Below are 22,002 nucleotides of genomic sequence, written 5' to 3'. Positions count from 1 at the left end.
CACAGAGTTTCTCTTCAAGCGATTTATTCCTGCAAATCACGTCGTATTAGGATGTTTGGTCTCCATTCCCTCGTTTGCTGATCAGCACCCATCCACCAGCCCTCCATCTGTGCCATGTTCTAAATACAAGTTCTACAGCTGGCTGAGGGTGTTTATGTTCTTGGACTGGACCAAATGGATGCCTTTCTGCTCAGCAGCCTTGAGGGTCCTTCAATCACTCAGCCAGTCTGCTGGAGTTTTCGTGCAACACAGAGCAAAAGACTAAAATTTCACTCAGCCCGTTTCAGTGGAAAGCGTAAAGCAGAAGAAGAATGGTGCAGATGCCGATGACAGCGCCTAGAATGAGGGAGTCCCGCCTTTTTCGCAGGTTGATTCGCTGGATAAGATTGTTGATGGTCGGAAAACGGTCAGAGAATAAGGAGTTAAGGAAACATTTCAGTTCTAAACCAGATCAGAAATTAAATTAAAAACAAGACGACTAGAGATTTCTAAGCAATCTCACAAATTAGAAAAAAACCTGTGCCGCAAGTAGTTGCTTGCGTGTACTATACACTGGTGATAGTAAACCTTTTGTGATGAAATACCTGAATTAATGTGGACAGTTTCTGTAGTGAAGAGCCCAACAGGTCCCCAACATCCATCCATCCATCCATTTTCTTCCGCTTTATCCGGAGTCGGGTCGCGGGGGCAGCAGCTCAAGCAAAGCAGCCCAGACCTACCGATCCACACACCTCCCCCAGCTCCTCCGGGGGAACCCCAAGGCGTTCCCAAGCCAGCCAAGAGATTTAGTCCCTCCAACGTGTCCTGGGTTTTCCACGGGGCCTCCTCCCAATGGGACGTGCCTGGAACACATCTCCAGCGAGGCGTCAAGGGGGCATTCGGAAAAGATGCCCGAGCCACCTCAACTGACTCCTTTCAACGTGGAGGAGCAGCGGCTCGACTCCGAGCTCCTCCCGAGTGACCAAGCTCCTCACCCTATCTCTAAGGGAGTGCCCAGCCACCCTGTGGAGGAAACTCATCTCGGCTGCTTGTACTCGCGATCTCGTTCTTTCGGTCATGAGCCAAATCTCATGACCATAGGTGAGGATCGGAACGTAGATCGATCGGTAAATCGAGAGCTTTGCCCCCCTACTCAGCTCTCTCTTCACCACAACGGTCCGATACAGCGACCGCATCACTGCAGATGCTGCACCGATCCGTCTATCGATCTCACGCTCCATCCGTCCCTCACTCGTGAACAAGACCCCGAGATACTTAAACTCCTCCACTTGAGGCAAGGACACTCCACCGATCTGAAGAGGGCAAAGCACCATTTTCTGGTCGAGAACCATGGCCTCGGATTTGGAGGTGCTGATTTTCATCCCGGACGCTTCACACTCGGCTGCAAACCGCCCCAGTGCACGCTGAAGGTCTTGATTTGACAAAGCCAACAGAACCACATCGTCCGCAAAACAGCAGAGACGAGATTCTGTGGTTCCCAAACCAGACCCCCTCTACACCCTGGCTGCGCCTAGAAATTCTGTCCATAAAAATAATGAACAGAACCGGTGACAAAGGGCATCCCTGGCAGAGATCAATGTGCACTTGAAACAGGTTTGACTTACTACCGGCAATGCGAACCAAGCTCCTGCTGAGGTCATAGAGGGACCGGATAGCCCTTAGCAAAGGACCCCGTACTCCCGGAGCACCCCCCACAGGGTGCCCAGAGGGACACGGGAACGCCTTCTCCAGATCCACAAAACACATGTGGACTGGTTGGGCAAACTCCCACGAACCCTCGAGCACCCGATGGAGCGTGTAGAGCTGGTCCAGTGTGCCGCGACCAGGACAAAAACCACACTGCTCCTCCTGAATCCGAGGTTTGACCATCGGTCGAATTCTCCTCTCCAGTACTCTGGAATAGACCTTACCGGGGAGGCTGAGGAGTGTGATCCCCCTATAGTTGGAACTCACCCTCCGGTCCCCCTTCTTAAACAGAGGGACCACTACCCCGGTCTGCCAATCCAGAGGTACTGTCCCCGAACGCCACGCGATGTTGCAGAGGCGTGTCAGCCAAGACAGTCCCACAACATCCAGAGACTTAAGGTACTCAGGATGGAGTTCATCCACCCCAGGAATTTTGCCACCGGGGAGCTTTCTAACAACCTCGGTGACTTCGGCCTGGGTAATGGATGAGTCCGCCTCTGAGTCCCCAGTCTCTGCTTCCTCTTCGGAAGACGTGACGATGGGACTGAGGAGATCCTCGAAGTACTCCTTCCACCGCCCGACAACATCCCCAGTCAGGGTCAACAGCTCCCCACCTGCACCGTAAACAGTGCTGGTGGAGAGCTGCTTCCGCCTCCTGAGGCGTCGGACGATTTGCCAGAATCTCTTCGAGGCCGACCGATAGTCCTCCTCCATGGCCTCCTCGAACTCCTCCCAGACCTGTGTTTTTGCCTCTGCGACCGCACGGGCTGCGGCATGCTTGGCCTGCCGGTACCGGTCAGCTGCCTCCGGGGTCCCACCTACCAACAAAGATAAGTAGGACTCCTTCAGCTTGACGGCATCCCTTACTTCGGGCGTCCACCACCGGGTTCGGGGACTGCCGCCGCAACAGGCACCAGAGAACTTGTGACCACAGCTATGAGCGGCCGCATCGACAATGGAGGTGGAGAACATGGTCCACTCGGACTCCATGTCTCCAACCTCCGCCGGGATCTGGGAGAAGCTCTCCCGGAGGTGAGAGTTGAAGATCTTGCTGACAGAGGGTTCTGCCAGTCGTTCCCAGCAGACCCTCACGATACGTTTGGGCCTGCCAGGTCTGACCGGCTTCCTCCCCTCCCAGCGGATCCAACTCACCACCAGGTGGTGATCTGTCGACAGCTCTGCCCCTCTCTTCACTCGAGTGTCCGAGACACGTGGCCGAAGGTCAGATGATACGACTACAAAGTCGATCATCGACCTCCGGCTCAGGGTGTCCTGGTGCCACGTGCACTTATGGACACCCTGAGCCGAAGCTCAGATGATACGACTACAAAGTTGATCATCGACCTCCGGCTCAGGGTGTCCTGGCGCCACGTGCACTTATGGACACCCTTGTGCTCAAACATGGTGTTCGTGATGGACAAACTGTGACTAGCACAGAAGTCCAACAACTGAACACCACTTGGGTTCAGATCGGGGAGGCCGTGCTTCCGATCACCCTCCTCCAGGTCTCACTGTCGCTGCCCACATGGGTGTTGAAATCCCCCAGGAGAACAATGGAGTCCCCAGTCGGAGCGCTATCTAGTACCCCTCCCAGGGACTCCAAGAAGGTCGGGTACTCTGCACTGCCACTCAGCCCGTAGGTCCCCAACATGTAACTGAGAAATAATGTAGTATTTAAACAACAATAAATGTCCAATTATCTCCACTTGGAGATATTGCTAGTCGAAGACCTATACCTTTGACATGTATGCACATAATTTAGGAGAGGATACGTCAACTGTTCTAGACTAATAGTCTGACCCCAGTGAACAACATGGGATATGTGCCATAATCTCTATCCAGACGAACAGCCCGAAAATGAACACACCCTTTTCCATCCCGAGTGTTACTTCAAATGCAGCTGTATTTTCTAAACTACAGCAGCTATAGATTTTCCAAAGTACTCAATCTGTTCAGAATGACCAGTACAAGTTTAGAAGGGTGATGGAAGAGTGTAAAATTTCTAATTTTGATATTTTAAGAGAAAACATTACATCAAATGATCTGGATTTTGTTGCATTTACGTGTTTGAAAAAGAAACAGTAATGTGATAAGTTGTATTATTGGCTGTTGGGAAATTTCCTTGATAATCTTTTGAAACATTTCAGATCCCTAGATACTGCTGTCTGCTTAGAAATGTTTTGTTTTGTATTTTTCACTTTAAATCAATATTCCATTGATAACAATATGACTGAAAATAAAACTTAATTATATTTGACAAATGTCTGTTTTCTTTCCATATACGGTAATTAGCTGACCCATTTATTTTAGCCATTTTCTCATAAATATCAAAATAGAAAATTTACACTTTTCTATGACCCTCCCAAACATGTACTGGCCGTTCTAAAAATATTGAATACCTTGGAAAATCTATAGCTACTGCAGTTTAGAAAATACAGCTGTATTTGAAGTAACCCTTGCAACAAAAAAGGGCGCGGCCATTTTCAGGCTGTTCGTCCCGGATAGATATTTTAGCACACATCCCAAGTTGTTCAATGGTGTCATATTAGTCTAGAACAGTTGAGTTATCCTCTCCTAAATGATGTTCATACATGTCTCAGTATGTACCAAAATTAATTTTATTGATACTGTGTGCTAAAACTGATGTTTGATTGACGTCCATCAGCAAGTTGAGAAGGGTTTGTGTTTATGGACAACTGGACCAGCAGACAGGGTGATTCCTGATCTTCACAAAAGTTCCACAATTGTTATCGTATGGTTGAGTCCTGTTTGCAGAGTTGCAGCAATTGGGATGATTTAATGACTTCATCCTCCAGATGAAAGGACCAAAGTGGCAGTTTTATGAGATTTAGCACGATATACACCATTAGATCAAGTATTTCATTACTGGTAACCAAATTACAGCAACAACACAACCTTTCCAGCATTGCATTATGCTCATTCTTGAGCACTTTTAAAAACCAAACTGTGTCTAGGTAAAGAAACACTTTAAAGATTAAAGTAGCATATTTTCAGAAACTTGCACTCTGAAGGTTATTTCTAATTGGTGTATTCATGTATACTTCAGTGAAGACCTAACGAGAGATCCAGAGTAAGTTTGACAAGGCATAAAAAGATACTGGCCAGCGTGTTGACTCTGCTCTGTATGGATTTCAACATGCCCCTTTGGGATGTCATGTTCTCCTTGGTCGCCATGGCAATACTAGAGATAGATAGAGAGAGAGCGAGAAAGTTACAACATGCACAACATTTCAAAGTGCTGAACATAAAATAAAATACATAATCATCACAGAAATTGGGAAAAAATTAAAACCGTATGCTAATTACAAATGGCAGAAAACATATGTTTCAAGATTAGCCTTAAAGGATTAAACATTTTAATATCCATCAGCAAATTACTCCAGCAACTGGCAGCACAATAAGCAAAAACTCAACATCCTGTCCAATTGTTCTTAATCCTGGACAGAGAATGAACCTGCATCCCGACATCGATGTCTACGAGGTGGCACATAAGGCCCAGTAAGTTCCATCAGATATGGCAGCACATAGCCATTTACAGTTTTACAAGTCAACAGAGAACCTTGATATTCTGCTCTCACTTTTACTGGAAGACAATGAAGAGTCTACCACCAGTGTGGTGTGAAAAAATCTCAAGTGGGTTTGAACACAGATTTTAATTTACAATTGCTGAGAAATAAAAGATGGAATAAATAATTTGTAAAGAACAGATGGTGCATATTCCCATTACGGCCCGCTTCACTTTAACGTGCTTCCAGCTACAGTAGGTGTGCAAGTTGACCGAGCTTGTGAAAAAGAGATAGAATTGCTGAGATATTGCACCTCTGTTTCTCTGAAATAAGGGTCTCAGCATCTTTCAGAGCAGGAAAGTGCAACTAGGCAGCTGGCAGGGGAAGTTTTAGCTCCTCTTCTCACCTTTGGTGGCATCCGTTACAAACCGTAATCAATAGCCACTTTTTGAGCGCTGCACTTCCAGTGAAGCTGGCACATTTGACTGGAAAAGCGCTCATAGCCAATTCACACAACTATCGCATGTGTTGGACTGGTTCAGGAAACGTGTGAAGGTTTCAGACGGTCAGTTTTCACATTTTGGTATTGATTCTCTCGATACCGGCGACCATTTGCCAGTAAAAGTGGGTGGTGCTTGTTGCAGTGTCGTGCTCATGCAAAAATGTGCCCACACTAAATGTGTGTTTAATAGAAACCACTGGCAACAAAATGTGAAGACTATCCACTGAAACAAACTAAAATATTTTCAAAATTGGGGACAAGCTTTTTTTTTTTTTTTTAGATATTCAGTAATCTTCTATTTTGACATAAATGGGGACTCTGTGTGTGTGTGTGTGTGTGTGTGTGTTGCAGGTAATTTAATGGATATGTTACACCAAAATCATAGCAATTTAGATGTAGGCTGTTTGTAACCACTGGGATTACTTTGTGCACTTCTGTGACCGGTTTCAAAGCATATGCCATTTGCAACAAACAGCTACAGAGACTTCCAAAAACAAAGTACTCGTGGGTACTCAAGTGTTTCCGACAGCGGTAACGTGACTGTTAGAAGCGTCCCAGCGTGCACTTGAATGGAATGTATCTGCTAATGTTAAGAACTGAGCCACAGATTAATTGCAAAGTTGACATAAGTGTGACTTCGTGACTCGTTTTTAAGTGAAAACTTCATTTTGATGCAGTCACGGCAAAAGCTGCAGCTCTGAGAAGATTTAGTGCACATGCAGCCCTTGCTCGAGGTTCAGCTTTGTGCACGATTAATTATAACTGCTGTTATCAAGAAAATAAAAAAAAAATCTGTATGGGCTGCTGGGGAAAAAAATGTTGACGAGATACTCATTCACGTGCACAGTGGCAGGATAACAGCTGAGAGGACCGAATTAAAACAGCTGCTGAGGAGCACACACATTTAATATCCAAATTCACAGACTCAAAGTTAAAATAAAAAAAAAAAACCCATAGCTTGCCAGCACCACTGGAAAAAAACTGAACACACCAGTTGTAGACTGTTTTCCAAATGTAAACTCCACACAATCAAAGAAGCCCCCACACATGCAGGCTCACACGTGATCGTTGGCTGCAGCACCGGCTTCAGGTCTCTCTTATCTCCATGATGCTGTTTTTACAGCATCAAGGAGATGTCCCACATCCATGTACACAGCTTCAGTAAACCAGCATCCTGCCACATAAACAGCGTGCCACCACACTTTAGATTCCAAAATCCAATAAATTGAAAAACTTAAGAGATTTGGGGTGAAGTGTGGCGTCTCATTTGTCAATCCGAGCCATCACTTTCGGATGAAAACTCAGAAGCTTCATTTTCAGACAGAGCAGGTTCGTTTCACTCTGTCTGTCAGTCATCGGGATGTTTCTGCTCATTCTAAAATGCACGTCACATGCCGAGAACTGCCGAGTAAGACATCTTCCGGAAATGCGCCTGCTAACGCTTAGAGTGAGAGGAATAAATACATCAGCAATCACTAATTATTAGTGCATATGTACGGAGAGACTTATGCTGCGTTCACACAGGGCGCGACGCGAGCGAATGCAGCCACAGGTTGCCATGTAATCCCTATGTAAGAACGCGTTTTGGCGCCAAACCGCGCAGCGCGACGTGATGGACGCGAGTGAAGTGATGCGAGTAAAGCGATGCGAGTAATGCGATTTTGAGCGTTTTGCGCGTTTGTGGCGCGATATTGCGTCACGTCACGTCGCCCTCCTCCCCAAGTTCAAAAATCTGAACTTTTTTCGTCTCGTCGCGATGACCAATCAGGGACTGAATATGTAGTGACGTGGAGACAGTTTTTTGGAGCGAACAGCAGCACCACAGCGGGGAGCGCAGTTTCTTTTTATTTTTATTTTACGTGCGCCCGGCGCGCGAAATGTCCTGGAGATTATTTTACTTATTAACTACACAGCTGTATAATAAAGCAAATGGTGACTGGTTTCTAAACACAATTACGACAGAGTTTTTGGAGGTGAGCAGCAGCCCTACTTGCAGCAGCAGGAGTGGAGCTTTTTCCTGTTCTTTATTTTTTTTTATGTGCACGTGGGAGCAAATCGTCTGTAGAGAATATTTTATTAATTAACTACACAGATGTATAATAAAACAAATGGTGACTGGTTTCTAAACACAATTATGACAGTTTTTGGAGCAAGCAGCAGCCCTACTTGCAGCAGCAGGAGCGGAGCTTTTTCCTGTTCTTTATTTTTTTACGTGCACGCGCGAGCAAATCGTCTGTAGAGAATATTTTATTAATTCACTACACAGATGTATAATAAAACAAATCGTGACTGGTTTCTAAACACAATTATGACAGTTTTTTTGGGGGAAGAGCCAGCTGCAGCAAGCAGCGGAGTTTCTTTTTTTCTTTTAATTATTTACATGTGCGCGCGAACGGGACAGTTGATCCTCAAACTGGGTCCCGCAGAGGTGGAAGGACCGCTGAAAGCACCTGTCACCCAGACACAGCACCTGCAGCAAATAATGATACTCTCTGTATTGGGAGCTTTTCTACAGCAACTCGCTCCGTGTGATCAAGGTCCGTCATGTTAGCTTGCCTGACAACGGAGCCGGCGAGCGGAATGGAAGCTCCTCCTATTTGATGACACACCGGGGTGAATTTTCGCAGCGAAAGTCCACCCAAGCAGAGCGACACACTGGGCGAAGGAGGCGTGTCTGTCGCCTGGCGACCCACACGAATTTGTAGTGTCTGATCGTGCCCGGTGTGAACGCAGCTTTACAATCATGAGTGTTTTTATGTTGTCTTGCTAAGTGGGCCGTTACCAAATGTGCAACATGTCCTTTAAATGTGTAGTAGGTAGTAATATTCAAGCATATTCTTCAGTATAATATAATAAAACATGCTATTCAATGAGGCTGAGTTTTGTCAAGACAATAACAACCTGTAACTAAACATGTTTCTGATTTTGAAATGCAGGGCTGTCCTCTTGTTTTCCCCTCTCTCTCTTTTCTGTTATAAAATAATAAAGCTCAAACACCTGCAGGGTGACAAACCAGTAAGCACTGGCCACATGGGACAAGCTCCACCCCCAGGGTAAGGTAAGTCAAGGGAGACGAGGGGGAAAAACAAGGCAAATGAAATCATTACTGTTGTTTATCCTTTAGATTGGCAGTGTTGTTGAAGTGTGTGCGTGTGTGTGTTTTACGGTACTGCCTGACTGTGGAGGTTGCTGAGGACACAGGCTTCAGTCTGTTGTGGATCATGTTCCCTCAGTCAGGCAGAGAAACACAATGCTGACTGCAGCAACCTGGGACTAGCGCATGAGAACGGGAGCTGGAGGACAGAGATTCCTGTCTCTCACACACACACACACACACACACACACACACACACACACACACCACACACACACCACACACACACACACACACACACCACACACAACACACACACCACACACACACACACACACACACACACACACACACACACACACACACACACACAGTGTGTGACAGCACTTGCTGATACGAGGTTTAAAAGTTTGTTGGAAGAGCAATCTAAAGAGGTGACCACATTGGACAACCTAGAAAACACACCACAAAGGGTTTTTTCTAATCATCTCTGAATCTGGCATATTTGTGTTGTGTTTAGCACTCACACAATCTGTTAAAGTGAGGCTACTTTTACTTTTTTTTTTTTTTTTTTTTAGGTGAGGCAGAGGATGCTGACTTCTCTATTTTGCCAATGATGCTTGATGCTCATAGATTCCATGCATCAAAGTCCCTAATCACCAGACTATAGAGTCTATGTGTTTTAGCTGCTCAATCTTAAAAAAAAAAAAAAAAAAAAAAAAAAACACTTTTTCTCAAAGGTGTTCAAAAAGGTCAGAGAGGATCAAAGTGTCAAACGTAACATTTTTTTTAAATTTCTGCTGGCAAAAAGGAAAGAAAAATTCACAGTCTTCAAAAACACCAGAACAGCTTCAAAGAACACTTCAGGGGTCAGTATCTCCACCCAAAGTGGGCATCCTTTCTAAACTTAGCATTTCTTACACAGTCAAACAGTTATTAATGACATCATTATGCAGGTGTAAATTAGTTAATTTCTTGGACACTCCTCCAGTCAGTGAGTTCACTCTGGGTCAGGGTGCAGGTGTTAAAAAAAAAAGAAAAAAAAAAACCTTCATGGAAAATTACCAGGATAGTGGGTTCATCTCTGTGTGAACAGGCCCTGAGTCATGGAATTTACTCCTCTTTTAAAACCCAAATTTTCATCATTTCTCCATTCTGGAGAATTAATCCAATACTCATTTTCTTCAAAATTAAGTGTTTTACTCAAATTATACATTTAAATCCAAATGGACTATATGCACAGAGAGGTGTGACGTATTTCTGTTAAAATCTCTCATTGCTGCGTCATTTCCGGTTATGGCAGATGCCAGGTTTGATTCTGTTCAATATCCAAAAACTTTAATCAATTTACAGCATTTCTAGTATTTTTTTTTTGCCATTGTTCATATTTTTGTGGTTGTGTGTATCCGTCATGACACTGAAGAAGACCAAGTTTTATTTCCAGAAGCGACAGGACAGCACATCGAGCTATCATTGCTGCGTACCCAAATGTACAGATTATGCGTGGTGTAACTCCGTTTTAAGTTTTTTCTCTTTCCTGAAAGATGCTGAGCAGCGAAGGAAATAGGTCATAAATATCTGGAGGGATCATTTTGTAGTAACGAGTAACACCAGTCTGTTCTCTGCATTTTCTGCCTGCTGATGTGATCCAGTGCACCGTTTTGTTAAAAAAGGAGCCATCATCGTTCTTTTTGTGTGGAACAACTACTCCATTCCTGCCACTCGTCCCAGTGTTTGGGACGCGAAGAGAGCGACCAAACCCCTCTCGCTGATGACCTGGAGGAACCAGCGATGGAGGTAACTATGCCTGATCACGACTACTGCTCTTCTGCAGAGATCAGCTGTAGGGATCTGGCGCTTGGCGAGACTGCATCGGAAGTTCCGGTGCCATCAGGTGTAGAACACGGAACTAATGCATGCATATAGTCCATTTTGGCCTTATAGTTTCCTTTGAAAGAAAACACACCATTTGCACAAAACATATTTTATTCTAAAAGTCTGTTCACGGCCATCAGAAATACACAACAGATTCCTTTTCTGGCATTACATATTACCATACTAAGTTTGTCATTACCACATCATCTTCTTTAACAAAAATTACACAACACTAGCAAGACTCATATGCCAGTAATCTGAGTCAAACCAGTGAGTGCATCTACATCCTTTCAGGCACGATAACTCCCAAACTAAGAATGCCAGCATCTTGTTATTTATCAAGTCACATATTGTATGTAAGAGATGATGTGATTAACTTTCCATCAATATAGGTATTGGGTTCAAACATTGATTTGCTTTAAAATCACCTATTATGAAGGCGGCTGGTTATGGAAGTACAGGCTGCTGACTGACAGTTCTTCTGACCTAGATTTGGAAAACTGGCTTGTGGATCATGATACATGGTTATGACAGGTACAACGGGTAAATATGGTCATAGGATACCCAAAATAGCGCAATGCTAAAAACGGGATCTAATGGTGTCTGCGGAAAATAGGCATGCAGCAACAGTGAGATCAAACAGGAAGATTTCCTGCTGTCCAAACAACCAAGTATACAAATAAGCAAGTACAATACATTGGTGGATCATGTTACCTGGTTATGACAGGTACAACAGGTTAATATATCAGTACAAAATGTCACATGATAATCAAAACTCAGCCAGTTGTTAATGCAAATCAACCCAGATTAGCTGTCCATATTATTTAAAAATCTGAATTACAAGGGGGGGGGGGGGGGTGGAAATGCTTGGTCTATACAGCCGATAGGCCTGCACATTACTTGTGGTGAAACAGAGGCAAAACTGCCTCACTATTAATTCAAGAGTTCCTCCAGCGTTTTCTCTCAGGTTGAACCATGAACCCAACTGAGAAAAGTGACTCAGTTTTTTTTGCAGAAGGACAAGCTGTCACACACACAAATACACATTGTTCCGTAAGTAGGAGAGAGTGAGCAGTCTTACCTTATTGTGTCATCCATCAGCCGGTCAGAGCTAAAAGAGGTAAGAGAAGGAAAGAAAGAGAAAAAAAAGTGACATAATGGTTATTGGGTTGCTGGGGGCAGTGCAGTAAAACTATGGAAGATGATGAATGCATCAATGACTCAACCAATCCAGTGGAACACCAGATCATTTTAACTGTCCCGTTGTGTTGGTTTATGTGCGACTGACTGACAGCATCATTCAAGCACTAAACTTAAGGGGCCCTGACACTTGCACGACTTTGATCCGCGCACTTGCACACACATCATCGTGACAATCCCACTGTTTTTCCAGCTGGAAGCTGTGTTTTGTTCCACTGGCTGCCACGCACTGTGTGCTGGATGCTGCGTATAAAATAATTATTTTGTAGTGGATTAATCTTTTTCTGTCTAAGTTAGCTGTTGAAGACAGCTCTAATGTCTTCCAGAATCATAGAGGAGCACTCCAGCTGTTCTCCTCATGCACACGCTGAACGACACGGAGAAAGCTTTTGGAGCCATTTAAAAAGGTCATTATTTGTCATGTTTATATTGTCATGGCTTGGTAAAACAGTTGCATGTTCTTTCCTTCTTGTGTACAGCTGTTAAAGTATGTTTATGATAGATTTAACATCTCCTTATAATCATTCAGATGTGGTGCGCTGACGCAACCACTCACACTGTTCACTTCTTCTTTACTTGACTTCACAAGCTACATGTAGTATTGGTGAGCAGATTGCGCATCATTCACTACCACTTTGTTGCACAACATTTATGTGTGAAAGATTTTTTTTTTTTTTTTTTTAACATTTCAAAATTCTCTTTGCGTAATTGCAATTGTGGCGCTCCTTTCACTTTCACAAACATTAACGAATTTACTCTCCTGCACGACACAGTGCATGCAAAGTCATGCAAGTGTCAGGGGGCCTTTAGAGTTGTAATAGTTACAATCTTTTTTTTTTTTTTAATAGAAATGGATGTAGCCCAGGGGTGGCCAAATTCAGTCCTCGAGAGCCACATTCCTGACATTCTTAGTTGTCTCCCTGCTCCAACACACCTGAATCCAATGAAAGGCTCATTAAAAGTCTGCTAACAAGTCTTTCATTCACAAACGTCACTTATTTAATCAAATTAACAAGTACAGACTTAATAATGACGTCAAGAAAGAGAGATGTGTAGCCTCACTGTGTCGAAATCTAGACACCTGCGTTCACTAAACAACAGCTTCACAACTCAATGTCCGCCTGCCACAACAAGACAGGAATCAAAGTTTTCCACCTGCATTTTTATCTTAAAAATGGACCCACATTATTTCTGCTGTTCAAATGTCACGAAGATACTACTTATATATATATATATATATATATATATATATATAAAAATACAGCAGTGTGGTGACATCAGAGGAGTGCAAGTGATTCTGGGATAACTAACGATAAATAATTTCATTTAAGTTTTGTGAGAAGTTGATCAAGCGACTTAAAGATAACCAAAGTTATGTCCATAAGTAACTGCGATGTCCAAACATGACACCATAACTGAATGCTTGTTACAAATGGTTGGGTTCAAAATTACTAGCAGACAGTTAGTCACCATCTACAGTTGTCAATAGCTGCACTTATTTTTGTCATTTCACTGCTGTGACCACACATAAGCACATAACCCCATTATTCCGATCAGAAACGCAACAGACAGAGGTTTTGTTACCATATATGGTTAATTGACAGCATTTCTGAATACAAATGGTCATAAACGTGCACAAGCATATGCCTCAGAATGTGGGATTTGTCAAGAGCTGATTCATTATGGACATACGCATGTCAAACATGTGCTTGTTTGATATAGATTTTTTTCTGTACTTACACATGCTAAAATTTTGTTCATACAACAGCACTTATAATCATTTCTACACAGTTTTATAAATGAGTGTACAAATCAAAAGTAAATTATGGCCACTGTAGAGAAGAGACAAAATGGAGTGGGAGGGAAAACAGATTTTATGTACAGTAGTGTTCAGAATAATAGTAGTGCTATGTGACTAAAAAGATGAATCCAGGTTTTGAGTATATTTCGCATTGTTACATGGGAAACAAGGTGCCAGTAGATTCAGTAGATTCTCACAAATCCAACAAGACCAAGCATTCATGATATGCACACTCTTAAGGCTATGAAATTGGGCTATTAGTAAAAAAAAAAAGTAGAAAAGGGGGTGTTCACAATAACAGTAGCATCTGCTGTTGACACTACAAACTCAAAACTATTATGTTCAAACTGCTTTTTTTATCAATCCTGTGAATCACTAAACTAGTATTTAGTTGTATAACCACAGTTTTTCATGATTTCTCCACATCTGCGAGGCATTAATTTGCAAGTTTGCAGATTTTGCTTGTTTACTAGTGTGCTTGGGGTCATTGTCTTGTTGAAACACCCATTTCAAGGGAATGTCCTCTTCAGCATAAGGCACATGACCTCTTCAAGTATTTTGACATATCCAAACTGATCCATGATACCTTGTATGCGATATATAGGTCCAACACCATAGTAGGAGAAACATGCCCATATCATGATGCTTGCACCACCATACTTCACTGTCTTCACTGTGAACTGTGTCTTGAATTCAGTGTTTGGGGGTCATCTCACAAACTGTCTGTGGCCCTTGGACCCAAAAGGAACAATTTTACTCATCAGTCCACAAAATATTCCTCCATTTCTCTTTAGGCCAGTTGATGTGTTCTTTGGCAAATTGTAACCTCTTCTGCACGTCTTTTATTTAACAGAGAGACTTTGCAGGGGATTCTTGTAAATAAATTAGCTTCACACAGGCGTCTTCTGTCACAGCACTTACAGGTAACTCCAGACTGTCTTTGATCATCCTGGAGCTGATCAATGGGTGAGCCTTTGCCATTCTGGTTATTCTTCTGTCCATTTTGATGGTTGTTTCCATTTTCTTCCACACGTCTCTGTTTTTTTTAATCCATTTTAAAGCATTGGAGATCATGTAGATGAACAGCCTATAATTTCTGCACCTGCGTATAAGTTTTTCCCTCTCCAATCAACTTTTTAATTGAACTACGCTGTTCTTCTGAACAATGTCTTGAACGTCCCATTTTCCTCAGGCTTTCAAAGAGAAAAGCGATGTTCAACAGGTGCTGGCTTCATCCTTACATAGGGGACACCTGATTCACACCTGTTTGTTCCACAAAATTGACGAACTCACTGACTGAATGCCACACTACTATTATTGTGAACACCCCTTTTCTACTTTTTTTTTACTAATAGCTCAATTTCATAGCCTTAAGTGTGCATATCATGAATGCCTGGTCTTGTTGGATTTGTGAGAATCTACTGGTACCTTGTTCCCCATGTAACAATAAGAAAATATACTCAAAAACCTGGATTAATCTTTTTAGTCACATAGCATACTATTATTCTGAACACTATCAATCAATCAATCAATCAATTTTTTTTTATAGCGCCAAATCACAACAAACAGTTGCCCCAAGGCGCTTTATATGTAAGGCAAGGCCATACAATAATTATGTAAAACCCCAACGGTCAAAGCGCCCCTGTGAGCAAGCACTTGGCTACAGTGGGAAGGAAAAACTCCCTTTTAACAGGAAGAAACCTCCAGCAGAACCAGGCTCAGGGAGGGGCAGTCTTCTGCTGGGACTGGTTGGGGCTGAGGGAGAGAACCAGGAAAAAGACATGCTGTGGAGGGGAGCAGAGATCGATCACTACTGATTAATGCAGAGTGGTGCATACAGAGCAAAAAGGAAGAAAGAAACAGGCATCATGGGAACCCCCAGCAGTCTACGTCTATATAGCAGCCGGTAATAAGGGATGGTCAGGGTCACCCGATCCAGCCTAACTATAAGCTTTAGCAAAAAGGAAAGTTTTAAGCCTAATCTTAAAAGTAGAGAGGGTGTCTGTCTCCCTGATCTGAATTGGGAGCTGGTTCCACAGGAGAGGAGCCTGAAAGCTGAAGGCTCTGCCTCCCATTCTACTCTTACAAACCCTAGGAACTACAAGTAAGCCTGCAGTCTGAGAGCGAAGCGCTCTATTGGGGTAATATGGTACTACGAGGTCCCTAAGATAAGATGGGACCTGATTATTCAAAACCTTATAAGTAAGAAGAAGAATTTTAAATTCTATTCTAGAATTAACAGGAAGCCAATGAAGAGAGGCCAATATGGGTGAGATATGCTCTCTCCTTCTAGTCCCGTCAGTACTCTAGCTGCAGCATTTGAATTAACTGAAGGCTTTTTAGGGAACTTTAGGACAACCTGATAATAATGAATTACAATAGTCCAGCCTAGAGGAATAAATGCATGAATTAGTTTTTCAGCATCACTCTGAGACAAGACCTTTCTGATTTTAGAGATATTGCGTAAATGCAAAAAAGCAGTCCTACATATTTGTTTAATATGCACTTTGAATGACATATCCTGATCAAAAATGACTCCAAGATTCTCACAGTATTACTAGAGGTCAGGGTAATGCCATCCAGAGTAAGGATCTGGTTAGACCCATGTTTCTAAGATTTGTGGGGCCAAGTACAATAACTTCAGTTTTATCTGAGTTTAAAAGCAGGAAATTAGAGGGTCATCCATGTCTTTATGTCTGTAAGACAATCCTGCAGTTTAGCTAATTGGTGTGTGTCCTCTGGCTTCATGGATAGATAAAGCTGGGTATCATCTGCGTAACAATGAAAATTTAAGCAATACCGTCTAATAATACTGCCTAAGGGAAGCATGTATAAAGGAATAAAATTGGTCCTAGCACAGAACCTTGTGGAACTCCATAATTAACTTTAGTCTGTGAGAAGATTCCCCATTTACATGAACAAATTGTAATCTATTAGACAAATATGATTCAAACCACCGCAGCGCAGTGCCTTTAATACCTATGGCATGCTCTAATCTCTGTAATAAATTTTATGGTCACAGTATCAAAAGCAGCACTGGATCTAACAGAACAAGCACAGAGATGAGTCCACTGCTCCGAGGCCATAAGAAGATCATTTGTAACTCTTCACTAACTGACTGGTTCTGTACTATATGATGAATTCTAAAACCTGACTGACACTCTTCAAATAAGACCATTCCTCTGCAGATGATCAGTTTAGCTGTTTTACAACTACCCTTTCAAGAATTGTTGAGGAGGAAAAGGAGGGTGGAGATTGGCCTATAATTAGCTAAGATAGCTGGGGTCAAGTGATGGCTTTTTAGTACTGGTTTAATTACCTGCCACCGTAAAAGCCTGTGGTACCTAGCCAAACTAACAAAGATAGATTGATCATATTTAGATCGAAGCATTAAATAATGGTAGGGCTTCCTTGAGCAGCCTGGTAGGAATGGGGTCTAATAACATGTTGGATGGTTTGGATGAAGTAACTAATGAGAATAACTCAGAAGAACAATCGGAGAGAAGAGTCTAACCAATACAGGCATCACTGAAAGCAGCCAAAGATACGATACGTCTTTGGGCTGGTTATGAGTAATTTTTCTCTAATAGTTAAAATTTTGTTAGCAAAGAAAGTCATGAAGTCATTACTAGTTAAAGTTAATGGATACTCAGCTCAATAGAGCTCTGACTCTTTGTCAGCCTGGCTACAGTGCTGAAAAGAAAACCTGGGGTTGTTCTTATTTCCTTCAATTAGTGATGAGTAGAAAGATGTCCTAGCTTTACGAAGGGCTTTTTTTTATAGAGCAACAGACATCTTTTTCCAGGCTAAGTGAAGATCTTCTAAATTAGTGAGACGCCATTTCCTCTCAACTTACGGGTTATCTGCTTTAAGCTACGAGTTTGTGAGGTATACCACGGAGTCAGACACTTCTGATTTAAAGCTCTCTTTTTCAGAGGAGCTACAGCATCCAAAGTGTCTTCAATGAGGATTGTAAAACTATTGACGAGATACTCTATCTCCCTTACAGAGTTTAGGTAGCTACTCTGCACTGTGGTGGTATATGGCATTAGAGACATAAAGAAGGAATCATATCCTTAAACCTAGTTACAGCGCTTTCTGAAAGACTTCTAGTGTAATGAAACTATTCCCCACTGCTGGGTAGTCATCAGAGTAAATGTAAATGTTATTAAGAAATGATCAGACAGAGGGAGTTATCAGGGAATACTGTTAAGTCTTCTATTTCCATACCATAAGTCAGAACAAGATCTAAGAATATGATTAATTAAAGTGGTGGGTGGACTCATTTACTTTTTGAGCAAAGCCAATAGAGTCTAATAATAGATTAAATGCAGTGTTGAGGCTGGCATCTCAGCATCTGTGTGGATGTTAAAATCGCCCACTATAATTATCTTATCTGAGCTAAGCACTAAGTCAGACAAAAGGTCTGAAAATTCACAGAGAAACTCACAGTAACGACCAGGTGGACGATAGATAATAACAAATAAACTGGTTTTTGGGACTTCCAATTTGGATGGACAAGACTAAGAGACAAGCTTCAAATGAAATTAAAGCTCTGTCTGGGTTTTGGATTAATTAATAAGCTGGAATGGAAGATTGCTGCTAATCCTCCACCCCGGCCCGTGCTACGAGCAATTCGACAGTAGTGTGACCGGGGGTGTTGACTCATTTAAACTAACATATTCATCCTGCTGTAAACCAGGTTTCGGTTAGGCAGAATAATCAATATGTTGATCAATTATTATATCATTTACCAACAGGGACTTAGAAGAGAGAGACCTAATGTTTAATAGACCACATTTAACTGTTTAGTCTGTGGGCCGTTGAAGGTGCTATATTTTTTCTTTTGAATTTTTATGCTTAAATAGATTTTTGCTGGTTATTGGTAGTCTGGGAGCAGGCACCGTCTCTACGGGGATGGGGTAATGAGGGATGGCAGGGGGAGAGAAGCTGCAGAGAGGTGTGTAAGACTACAACTCTGGCTTCCTGGTCCAAACCCTGGATAGTCACGGTTTGGAGGATTTAAGAAAATTGGCCAGATTTCTAAGAATGAGAGCTGCTCCATCCAAAGTGGGATGGCGCCGTCTCTCCTACACAGACCAGGTTCTTGCCCCAGAAGCTTTGCCAATTATCTATGAAGCCCACCTCATTTTTTGGACACCACTCAGACAGCCAGCAATTCAGGAGAAACATGCGGCTAAACATGTCACTCCCGGTCTGATTGGGAGGGGCCCAGAGAAAACTACAGAGGTCGACATTGTTTTTGCAAAGTTACACACCGATTCAATGTTAATTTTAGTGACCTCCGATGGGTAACGGGTGTCATACTGCCGACGTGAATTACAATCTTACCCAAATTTACGCTTAGCCTTAGCCAGCAGTTTCAATTTCCTTCAATGTCGCCTGCTCTGGCCCCCGGAAGACAATTGACTATGGTTGCTGGTGTCGCTAACTTCACATTTCTCAAAACAGAGTCGCCAATAACCAGAGTTTGATCCTCGGCGGGTGTGTCGTCGAGTGGGGAAAAACGGTTAGAGATGTGAACGGGTTGGTGGTGTACACGGGGCTTCTGTTTAGGGCTACGCTTCCTCCTCACAGTCACCCAGTCGGCCTGCTTTCCCGGCTGCTCGGATTGCCAGGGGGGAACTAACGGCGGCTAAGCTACCTTGGTCCGCACCGACTACAGGGGCCTTGCTAGCTGTAGAATTTTCCACGGTGCGGAGCCGAGTCTCCAATTCGCCCAGCCTGGCCTCCAAAGCTACGAATAAGCTACACTTATTACAAGTACCATTACTGCTAAAGGAGGCCGAGGAATAACTAAACATTTCACACCCAGAGCAGAAAAGTGCGGGAGAGACAGGAGAAGCCGCCATGCTAAATCGGCTAAGAGCTAGTAGCTACGCTAAGCTAGCGGATTCCTAAAAACACGCAAAGCGAATAATGTGTAAATAATTTAGGTGATTCAGCAGAAGGAGTGCTTTAGTTAAGGCACGTAAAGTACAACAGCAGCCCCTCTCTCACTCTGTCGCACGCACGCACGCACGCACGCACACACAATGCATGACAAGTAGGACTAATGAAAGTTTTAAGCCTAATCTTAAAAGTAGAGAGGGTGTCTGTCTCCTGATCTGAATTGAATGGGAGCTGGTTCCACAGGAGAGGAGCCTGAAAGCTGAAGGCTCTGCCTCCCATTCTACTCTTACAAACCTAGGAACTACAAGTAAGCCTGCAGTCTGAGAGCGAAGCGCTCTATTGGGGTGATATGGTACTACGAGGTCCCTAAGATAAGATGGGACCTGATTATTCAAAATCTTATAAGTAAGAAGAAGAATTTTAAATTCTATTCTAGAATTAACAGGAAGCCAATGAAGAGAGGCCAATATGGGTGAGATATGCTCTCTCCTTCTAGTCCCCGTCAGTACTCTAGCTGCAGCATTTTGAATTAACTGAAGGCTTTTTAGGGACAAACTGTGGACTTCTGTGTTGGAAGTCTCACAGGACAAGTTGTGACATGCCCAGCTGTTACACAATTTCTCGGATACTCACTCGACTGAAGCGCCACCGAAAGCCATCTGAATCTTCCGAATGGCTTCCAGCACAGACGTGCTTTTTGTTGTGTGCCATTACGCGGCTCCGTCCCGACGCGCGAATTCCTCTGCATGTCTTTCATTACAAAATCTCCTGTAACAGTGGAATGTGCCGCAAAAGTGCTGATGTACACCTCTTCTGCAATTTCTCTGGTAGTCAGACGACATCCCGGATCAACACAGCCTTCACTTTGGAAATGATCTGGTCGTTTCAGCCTGTCGATGGCCGCTCGGAGTGCGGCGCGCCCTCCGTCGCTGTGGGCCGTCTTTAATCCGGTTGTAATGGTCCTTAATCTGTGTGATGCCCAGAGTATCCTCACCGAAAGTCGTCTGAATCTTCCGAATGGTTTCCACCTGGCTGTCTCTCACAGTTTCTGGAAAAATTTGATTCAGCGCTGCTCCAATCGCTCAGCCATTTCCCTGACAATGAAAATCCGACGAGGGGGTGGACCAGTGCTCACTCAAAGTCTGCCCACAGGTGAATGACACAACCGACAAGTGTGAAAGAAAAAAAAACAAACAAAAAAACATGCATGCGCACGAAGGTTCAAGCTTGGCTGATGCAAGTGCACGATTCAAATCCATATAGTTTTTTAAAAAAATAAAAAGGTTGGATAGTTTTCTAACAGACCTCGTAAAAAGGCAGCAACCTTTAGGTTTAATGCCTGGTACCTTCCTCAAAAGCAGATGTGTCTCTCCTGTTAATTATCAAGAAGATAAATGAGGTGCAGCAATTAATTTCCACAGTTGGTTACTGGATCAACACTGATATTAAGGCTCTACTCAGTGAGAAAATGTGGGCCTTCAGATCAGGAAACAAGAAAGAACAATGTTGTGCAAAGGAAGCCGAGATGGAAGATCAGGGAGGGGGAAAAACAGCTACATGAGGAAGATGGAATAACATCAGCAGAGTCTGGAGAGGTCTAAAAACCATCTCTGGTCACAAGCAGCCCAATGCCCAAGGTGCAGGGGATCCGATATGGATGAATGACCTAAACCTGTTTTTCAACAACTTCAGGCTGGTGGTACTGACATCGCATCTGATAATAATCCGGAGAGGCTGCTCCTTTGACATCTCCGCCCCTGGTGAAATCATTGATGGATCACTTTAGTTTGCGTACCTGCGTGGCATTGGAGTTAACAATGAATCATCTACCTTCAACATAGAGCACTCTCTTGCCTGGAAAAGCCTGGGAGCACTGTGAGAATCAGTTTTTTTTTTTTTTTATTTCTCCAGTGCTTTTGAGGGACAAGCTGGAGATCACAGGTGTGGAACCCTGTCTCATCTTGAATCTTGGACTACCTCACTGAACAACCACAGGACATAAGGGCTCAAGACTGCATCCCTGACATGGTCATCTGCAGCACGGGGACCCCGCAAGGAACAGTCTCAGCTTCCTTTCTTTTCACCATCTACACCGCAGACTTCATGTACAACTCTGTCAACTGCAAAAGTTCACTGATGACTTTGTTGACCTCATCGCTGACGAGGACGACAGAGTACAGAGGGGTGACCCAGGACTTTGGAGGTTGGTGTCAGCGGAACTGCCTGCAGATCAATGCAGGGAAAACCAAAGAGCTGGTGGTGGATTTCCGCAGGTACAGGCACTCTTCATCGAAACCAGTGAAGTACCTGGGTGGTCATAAACAAACTAGGCTGGTCAAACACTACTGCACTTTACAAGAAAGGCCGGAGTAGAATCTACCTGCTGAGGCGAATCAGGTCCTTT

The sequence above is a fragment of the Thalassophryne amazonica genome, chromosome 4, assembly GCF_902500255.1.
Source record: "Thalassophryne amazonica chromosome 4, fThaAma1.1, whole genome shotgun sequence".
Lineage (NCBI taxonomy): Eukaryota > Metazoa > Chordata > Actinopteri > Batrachoidiformes > Batrachoididae > Thalassophryne > Thalassophryne amazonica.
This window is presented reverse-complemented; position numbering follows the sequence as displayed.